Source organism: Dermacentor variabilis, chromosome 6, assembly GCF_050947875.1.
Source record: "Dermacentor variabilis isolate Ectoservices chromosome 6, ASM5094787v1, whole genome shotgun sequence".
Lineage (NCBI taxonomy): Eukaryota > Metazoa > Arthropoda > Arachnida > Ixodida > Ixodidae > Dermacentor > Dermacentor variabilis.
In genome coordinates, this window is record NC_134573.1 from 74,851,540 (window position 1) to 74,861,325 (window position 9,786).

The following is a 9,786-nucleotide window of genomic DNA, read 5'->3' on the forward strand; positions in this document are numbered from 1 at the left end:
ACATGTTTATACAGTCGATAAAACTACTATGCTTTCTTCATATACCTATATACAAATTTGATATCGCAAATCAGTGCTACGCCTTTCGGGCAAAACTGCGACTTCTCTGACTCGGCGATATACTGAAATATATTATTTTTTTTAACTTCGCCCATTGAATTAGTCTTGTAGACTTGCCGTGATGTTGTGAATGGCAATGTCCACAGTTCCTGAACATGCGTTCACATTTTCTACGCTGAAAATGCCATAGAGTTTATCACTATGTTACCTACATGGAAATCTGGCAATGCTGCGGTGTGGTGTGCATGGGAGGCCGCTATATCGTGACTTGGGATTGGCATCGTTCTCGGAGAGCCAGGACACCTTGAAGACGCACCTGGTAACAGCATTCCGTATGTCACGATGTTTCATTTCCTATTAAAGCTGCGCGTAAAAAGCTCTTTTATATTTATTATTGCACAATAACGTGTTTTTCTTTTATTGTGGAGGACTTGTTATAGGATGTACGAGTCACTGGCTTAGTCATAAATTTCGTTCGGGTGGGGGGGCTCAGGTTGCAGCTCGGCCTCCTGCTTATAGAATTTGTCAAGAGATCAAATGCATGAATAATAACTGCATTGCCATTGGGAAAGATGCTGCAAACGAATTCTTGAACGCTACGCACTGTCAAGGCAAGTAATATATATTTTTTTCTCCTAAAACAATACGCTGGTATGTCAGAAAAATTGTGTACGAAATAACTGGTATCAATGCTTCCAAGCTTTTTGCCCATTTAGTAAGTAAAGAAAATATCCAACGAACTTTCCAACTATATCAGTTCGCAACCAGCAAAGCAATGCATGCCGCTGACATATCAAAAATGTAAAGGCTCTGAAATTAACAAATTGAGGACAAATATTTTGTCATTCAACTTTGTCATTCAAGAACCCTGTTTACATTCTTGTACATATGCAAAGGCCAGGCGGAAAATGTCAGTGACGCTGTCCTTTGTTCCATTGCATTGCGCAGGAGCACCTCTCACCGATCGTGTATTGTAATTGCACTGAAATTACAGTCGCAAAAGAGAGCACATGTAAAAAGCAGGAGTTCTGCAAAACATAAGAGGGCGAATCAAATGAAAGTTAGCCAATGGGAATATATGACAAACGGAGTACTTTACTTAAAAGTAGTCTCCACGAGCATTTAGAGATCTGTCCCACAGACTAGAGTCGCGTCATTCCCGTCTCATAAGACTCCTTGGTCAGCCGCTTCAAAAAGTCTGTAACTGACTCTTTTACGTCATCGTCCGACATGAATCTGGTTCCGTTGAGCTGTTTTTTTTTTTCAATTGCCCCAAAATGAGGAAATCTCAAGGCGACAGATCTGGGCTGTATGGCGGCTGTTGCAGTCTTTCCCAGTTGAACTTTGCCCGTTTTGTATTAACCACATCAGCGACATGGGCACGGGCATTGTCGTCTAGCAAGATGACCATTCGTCAGTTTTCCACGTCGTTTGTTCTTGTTTGCAATGCGCAGCCGACCCGGCGTTTCAGAATATCGGAAATGATTGATAATCTCACCAGGTTCAGCAAATTTTATCAGTAATGGCCCCTGAAAATCGAAAAAAAAGTCCACGACGCCTTTCCGGCGGAAATCACGGCCTTTGCTTCCTTGGGGGCGGTGAATTCAAGGGGTTCCACTGTAAGCTTTGCCGTCGTGTTTCAGGCTCGTAGTAGTGGCACCATGATTCGTTCGTGGTCACAACTGCAGACAAGAAGTCGCCACCGTAATTGTGATACCGGATCAGATGAGTCAAGGCAGCGCCGAACTTCTCCGTTTTCTGGCGGTGGTTCAAAATTTTGGGCATCCATTGCGCACACAAGAGCCGATAACTGAGATGTTAATTATGATGTGAACCAAACCGTGACTGATGTTCACACGCTCTGCCAGTTCATCGATGCTTATCCTCCGTTCTTGCATAATCAGCTCATAAACCTTTGCAGTTGTGTTGGGGGCGATTGCATGGTGGCTCTGGCCCGGTCTTGGATCATTTTGCAACTTTCACGTCCTTCATTGAACCGTTTCCGCCAACGCTTCACAGTGGCCAATGAAATGCAATGTTCACGTACACGGCAGCCATACGGCTACTAATTTCTTTTGGGGAAACACCTTCGGCTGTCAGAAACCTCACGAGGCCACGCTGTTCAACATTTGGAAGCTCCATTACGTCACGCAACCATGTTCAACCCAGTGTATGAGGGCAAAAAGAACATTTATTCCAACACGTGTGTGTCACTTTTGTAAATGAGAGGTGCTTGTGTGCTACGCGCTTGCCTCGCACATAATGAACCAAACCATTATTTCGTGGGGCTGGCAGGCTCACTTTCATTTGACTCGCCCTCGCACATTACAAATGCGAAGATACAATGGAATATACAAATGCAAAGCTACAGCTTGATAAAGGGCACCAAACTGTACATTGGAAATAAAGTTCACTGCAGGTATACACAAAACAAACCTCGCAGCAAGATATTTAAATATACGAATAAGTATCCAATAAATCTACGTATCTAAGAAAAAGTCTCTGTATATCTGTATAGTCTCTGTGGCTCAGACGGTCTCGTGTGACACAAGACCGTCTGAGCCACCGTCGTCGGCTCACCCATGCCACCCCCTTACGCTTTCACTCGAACATACAGCATGCGGTGCGCGCTGACGATGTTATCGCTCTTGGACTTTATACAGAACATGAGGGCGACGGCGACGGCAGGAATGCGCCTGGAGTGTCCATATAATTGCTATCGCAATAATTTAAATAGAATATCCGGCAACTAAAGCGACCCGTGGCTCATTACTTTCCGCAAGAGAAGAAGTAAAAAAAATCGAACTTTCACGATGCGACAATTCGGCGTGCCGCAACAATGTCTCTCTCTTTTTCTTTAGTTTTTTTTTGGGGGGGGGGAGGGCACCGAAAATAAAACGCGCAAAGGAAAGCATGTTGGCCACAAGCGAATGCCTACTTTGGGCATCTAATGTGGCTACCAAAGGAATATTGAGGAAAACGTGAGACATTTGGTCCACAGAGAACCATAAGCATACTGCTACACCGCCGAGGCAAGACTCCGGAGAGGTTGGGCCTAAGCGAACGCGTTGCAATCCGTCGAGTCCCCACACTGATGACGGCGAGCTACTATTATTTCTTTTAAAGCGAAAGCTTTACTGGCCGCGAGCTTGCGATTTCGCCGTGGCCGTGCTCCAAGGAGGCACATGACGTCACACCGCGTTCCTCGTCGTTGCGTTCGCCACCGCTCGCTTCGCCAGCTTCGTCACATGCCTGATAACTTGTCGAAGGATTGAAAGGGAGAGCTCGTGTGCGCCGCAACCACAATCGAAGTGGCCGTATAGACGGCGACAATTCTGATAAGCAGTAGGAGGCCTGGAATCGACATCGGAACGAGATGAAGAGGAAATGGATCACCCAGGAAACAAACGAACAGTGCGCCGAAAGACTGGCTAAACGCCGCAACATAGCTAGGCAACCAGACTAACCTGGACTTGCAATCAATATAAACCGAGACTAACCATGCTATGCCTTAGCTTTCGCTACGTATATCCTGGCATAGCCGAGCTAAGCCACTGCCATTTTTTTACGTCTGCTAGCCAGAATGCGTCCAAAACTCTGTCAGGCAAAAATCCACTCGGCCAGAGAAAAACGAACGTACACTGAAGTGCGCCGCGCGGTGGTCGGGGCAACACGAGAAAAACGCATGCACTCTGGCTGGCTCTTGCAGCCCGCGGGCAGCGAGAACAAGAAAATTAAAGAGGCTCAATGTGGTCTTCGCGAATAAAAGTTAAAGTAGAAGAATAAATAAGAACGTAGTTAACTTTGCGGGCTTTAGTGTCTTGACATGGATGCTTTGGCGCAGGTGAAAAGAATGTTGATAATTTTTTCTTGTGACATGACGGCGCAACTGAACCACCAGAACGCTTCATCTCATCGGACCACGCTGCGTGCTTTGTCAAATTATCTAATAGTGCGTCGATTTGGCTTGTCACATTATATGGTCCGATGTACGACATTAGAAAAGTCAATGCACCTTTGGTCTAAAATGTTTAAAAATAAACCTACAAAGTTCCGGAATTGAATATATAAAGCACGACTTTAGAAATGTCAATGCACCTTTCACACCACAAGTTTATGACAACTTTATACCCATATTATGAGAACTTTATACCCATAAAGTTTCGGACTTGAAATCCATGCGCTACATAAGTTCCGCGGCCTCCGCGAGATGCCGCGACGAGCCCGCTGTCCATCAAAACGCCCTTGAAACTGTGCTCGAATGGGGCTCCTTGCGTCACGTGACTCCCGGTGCATGGACGTTGACGAGAAATCCAGCCCGAGTTCGCAATGTCTGCGCTGAGATGTCCTTTCGAGCATGAAAAAGACATTCTAGACAAAATGCAGAATTATTTCCGGCGCCAGGGGTTGTTTTGGTCGGCGGTGCATGGACAGCCCGAAAAAATTTCGGGGGAGGGGCTGAAGCCCTATAGACCCCCCCCCCTCCTGGCTACGCCGCTAGTACGAGTATATGTAACGTAAAAACTATCAGCGTGCTTCTAAACTTGGAGGACAGAAAAGAAGATTCGCGCTCTCTTTCGAACAGCTTGTGGTCTGTTTAAGCTTTTTCTTGGTCGAATCAGGCATTGTGAGTAAACGTCTTGGGCAACTGTTATATGGGTGAATGAAAACCTTTTATGTAGATATTATTCTAAGAACCCATTATATGTGTAGCCATATCCACGTTTTAGACGAAGCCTCCTACAACGCTAGCCAACACAAGCCTCGCACACACATGTATCATCGTTCTCATGACGGCACAGCGTTCTCTACAACACTCCCATAGACGGTGGCGCCAGATTTTCCTCTTGGTAATGCAGTCAGAAACTGCGTGACAAATGCAGAACAATACTTTTGTTTTGTATTTTACAGACCATGATTTGAAAGCCTAGATGACATTCACCAGTCACCTACTGATATTTCATTGGAGTATTAGTTCGCGCTTTAGATTTTTCGCACAACAAGAGGCAGTGGCACGTTTTACACATTCCTCAAAAACAAAATGGCGCCCGCGCCTTCTGGTGAGTGTTTGTCACTAGGTGTCTCTCCAATCAACCGCCCTGAGAAGCTGTTGACTAACTCCAGCAACACGAGACTATTGAACTACAGAAAACTGGTTGCAGAGTCTTCCAGAGCGAGCCTGTCTGGAACTCAAGCCCGTCGGCGTTTACGAACGAGCGAGCGAGCTGACCCGACGCCAGCGTCGGTTGTGCATCCAAGTCCTAACCGCCGCCAAAGTCGTATACGGCCACTTCGGGGCTCCGACGCGGGCAGCGTTCCTAGAGCGCGGTACATATCGCATGTGTAGACAAATTGATTGATTCACGTCGATTTATTTCTCCCCGTCCTCAGTGAAGTAAAGAATGTGGGCAATGTCGGAGACTCCGAAACCAGTGTCGAAATCGCACAGACTGCACAGCGTACTAATAGAGTCAGGTGCAGAAGCTCCGCCCCCGCAGCTTTCTATTAGAAAGTAGAAAAGTCGTCCGCGAGTACAGAAGCGTTCTGCTATTCGCTTACACTGGTAATCATGGTCCATAGTTTGTGCGCAGCATTTCTTTTAATGCGGACGCGTTATATGCCCCATGAAACGGAAAATGCCGAGGCCAGCGCTAATATACATCCGATGGTACCAAATTCCACGTGACCAAGTGGTGATGTCACGTTCCCGGCGCTTGACCTGCTGGTGCTCGCACTGCGATATCCGACGGCGAACAGCTACGGCGTCGGACGGACACCGTTGGCTACACCCCAAAGAATTGACTTTGCCCAATTCGAAAATACAGTAGACCCGCGTTCAGAACCGAACTGCCCCGCTATCAAAACTGACTTGGCCCACCCCGAGGATTTGATTGGCACATAGCCAAAAAATTTACTTTGGCCAAACTGAAAATTAATTTGACCCTCGTGACTCTCCTACATGACCGGGGTATAGTTGGAGAAGTATGGGAGAGGCCTTTGCCCTGCAGTGGGCTTAACCGGGATTATTATTATTATTATTATTATTATTATTATTATTATTATTATTATTATTATTATTATTATTATTATTATTATTATTATTATTATTATTATTATTATTATTATGGTGGTGGTAGTGGTGGCAGTGGTGGTGGAAAACTGACCTTGCCCACTCTCAAAATTGACTTGGCCCAGACCAAAAACTGGGGAGGCCCGCCCTAAAGATTGACTTCCACCAAATCGAGCACATGGCCAAGTGAAGAGTATCGCATGGAATAGTTACGCTGCTTTCGCATTCAGTGTGCGTAAGGAGACTAAGTGCCTGTGTAAATTGTTTGTATCCGTTTGTCGCAAGCATCTCAAAATACGGCAGAGACAGAAAGACAGCTTACGTGTGAGAATGCGGAATCACTCTAGTCCTTTTGGTGAAATGTGTTATTTTTTTCCGCGCGTTGCTTGTCCGCGAAAGCTCTCGTCCGCATTCGAACTGCGCCTCGGTCACGGATGTACTCGAGCGCCGACTCCGCTCGTCGGAGAGCGACAGATCCTGAAACGCTGGTCGCCGGTTCATAGTGCGTTCGCCAGGCTGCGCTACGCGTGCGACAAAAATGTGACGAAGGCGCACACACACACGGAGGCTTCCTAACTTGGCTCTCTAAGACTGTAAGTCCAAAGATCTACGCCCTTTGCAATCCCCGTGTGTATAATTTGTCTTATACTCTCTTTTTTTTCCCTGCGCTTAAGCTGGACCAGAAAGTTCGCCGGAACGGGCCGTGCCTTGTACATGTGTATTGCGATAATTTGTTACTTTTCACAATTTGCTGCCTTTCTGTCTTCCTTACGGTATCGTTCTCCGTTATGCCCCCCCCCCTCCCATCGCCATATTCAAATTCCCCTCTCTCCTACTGCAATGGCGACACGCACTCTGTTGCTGCGCAAGAGCCGTTTCCCCCTCCCTGCCTCGTGTCAACGGGGAGGCCCACCCTACCGCTACTCTCCGCCCATCTGCCCTGCTGCGACTTTGCAAAACCACTCGGCCAAGCGAACTTATCGAAGTGGCTTCGGTTTTAACACTTGTGGCAAGTGGGTCCCCATGCTGGGCAGCTCATTTTACGACCTTTATGAGGCCAAGCTCCTCCACAGCAGCTCTGCTCTTCAGAATACTTGTTCTATGGACGGTAGCTCGACGGCTCGTATTCCGACTGGTTTGTCCAAGGCGCGTTGCGACGCCACTGCTTCTTCTTTCTAAGTTTCTGCACAAGTTCCACGCGGTCACGGCTTTCCGTGCTGCCAGCTTAAAGTTCTGCTGTCTCGAGGTTGGGACATATTTCCATGAGTTTCTTGAGCGTGACATCGCGCTCTTGTAGTGCACTGCGGCGCAGCATAGCTGAAATGGTGCCTTCTGTCGTCTGCGATACGATTTTTTGTTCGTTTCCAAACTCGAATGTCGCAGCATTTTCTTAATCTAGCTTGAAATTGGTACACTGTTTATTCGTAGTAACCAGTTGGGCTTGTTGGTTCAACATAGAAGCCTACAGCACGAAACAGCATAAATATATCTATAAATAAAAGTTTTTGTTAAAATTCAGCGCTGCGTCTGCGTACTTTGTGTACCTCCTTTGTCTCCGTCTGTTCCTGCGCTGCATAGCCTTCTACTATGTTCCTTCGGAGCTTTGCTTTGCTTCACTGGCAACTTGCCTCCCGCATACCGCGTTTCTTTTTAGCGCGAAAGATTGAGTTGAGCTCGGCCACTGCCATTTCATATTTCCTGCCTTGTCCCGAAAGTGCCAGAAAAATGTCGTTTGCCTAATTCCCTGCATAGCGCAGCACCATAGCGGGTTTCCGGGCTGCATTCTGTATATCTGGTGCTTGTAGAAAGTCCTCAAAACGGTCCTTCCATTTAGTCCACCGCAGAGAAAGCGACGTCGGATCCGAGTGGGGGTCGAACGGGGGGAATTTTCGCAGCATGGCTTCCATGTTGCACGGCTTTGTACTTGGTCTGGGTCCACTGATTTCTATCTTGGCTTCTGATGGTGCTGCGTGGGGTCTTGAAAGCAGGGTGATCCTCGTCGCCAGTTTGCGATGTTTATTCACAGTGCGGGAGTTTTGTCTATTCTGGAAGAAAAGGACTGGATTCGAAGTGAAACTGAGGGGACCGTTTATTTCGTCTCAGTCGAACGCCGTGCTCGCGGTCTCTCTATGAGCCGAGTGGTTTGCCCCGGGTTTCGTCTGCGTTGCGCGTAGGGCGCACTGGCTGTTGTCTAGCTTATTAGACATTGCAGGGGCGCATGGCAACGGAGACATGTGGTGGCGTATCCCGGAAGGGGAAGCCTTGGGCGGCGATTGCCCGCAGCTTCTGAGAGAGATTTACCTCGAACATACCGTTTGCGTTCAATGGGAAGGGACGAGGAGTGAGGCAGGAAGTTGACGTCAACAAGGGACTGAGGCAGGGGTTTTTCTTTATCCCCGCTGCTCTTTATGATGTACATGGCGAGGATGTAGAGGGCGCTGGAGGGAAGTAATGTCGGGTTTAGTATGCAGACAGGCGCTTACAGTAGGGGAGCAGCAGCTTCCAGGTTCATTTTATGCGGACGACATTGTGATGCTAGCTAACAAGCAAAGTGGTATGCAACGTCTGGTTAATATCTGTAGACAGCAAGGCGATAGAAATGTCTGAATAGAAGGTCTGAAATGTAGCGTTAAAAATCAGGTGTTATGGTATTCAATGAAAACAGTGAACAGAGAGTGTACATTCAAGGCGAGAAATACCGCGGGTAAAAGAATACAAATGTCTTGGTATATGGACAAACAAGGGCGACAGATATCTTGAAACACAGGAAAAAACAATAACAGCAAAGGGAAAGAGAAATGAGGCCGTAATGAAACGCAGAGCGCTATGGGGATAAAATAGGTAGGAGGTGCTCCGGGGTATGTGGAAAGTTGTAATACTTCCATGATCTCCATTTGGAAATGAAATTGTTTGCTCGAAATCAAAGGTCCAATCATGACTCGATGGCAACGCCTCGCATAGGGCGCTCATGGGAAGACTACAAATGAAGCTGTGTATTGTGATATGGGCTGAAAAAATTTTGAAGTGAGAGAAGCTCACAGTAAAATTGATTATGAAGAGCAATTGAGAAATATGAAAGAAAGTAAATGGGCTGGGATACTTTTCAATTATTTGTAAAGAAAAAACATTGATTCACAGTGGAGGAAAAGGACTAGGAAGCATACCAAGATGTATGCGACCTGTATGGTGAGCAACACAGCAACAAAGAACATCAAGCGGAAAGTCAGAGAGGCTGCGATAATCTCTTGGGTGGCGGCAATGGAAATGAAACCTGCCCTGAGCAACTACTTAAGAGGAAAGAAACGAAATCACGACAGAAACAAGTTATGAAAATTCAAAGGGAAGCTCAGAATTTTTCGAAGCGAGATTAGGATGCCTTAAACACGCACGTATAAGAAGCATGAAGAAGAAGCATCTGCTTGCTGCGGTAACGCTCGGGAAACGCTGGAGCATGTGCCTAAATTAACCCAGCGGTCCATTTAGGCACCGCGGGAGTCCTTAATGCCGCCGGGTTCCTCGAGAACATGGGAAAGTAAACATTTCTGCACTAGAGATTAGTAGGATGCGATTAGAAGATTGGGGGAAGATGGGGAAACGACAAACTTTCTGAACCTTAATAGGGGTTCAGAAAATTGGGTGATGGGAATTCTTCGCGG

The 9,786-nt window shown here is 46.8% G+C and overlaps 1 pseudogene; it reads right to left on the minus strand.

The window, feature by feature from the left end:
• Positions 1-7,229: 7,229 nt before the first annotated feature.
• Positions 7,230-8,037, minus strand: LOC142586179 (uncharacterized; annotated as a pseudogene).
• Positions 8,038-9,786: the final 1,749 nt, after the last annotated feature.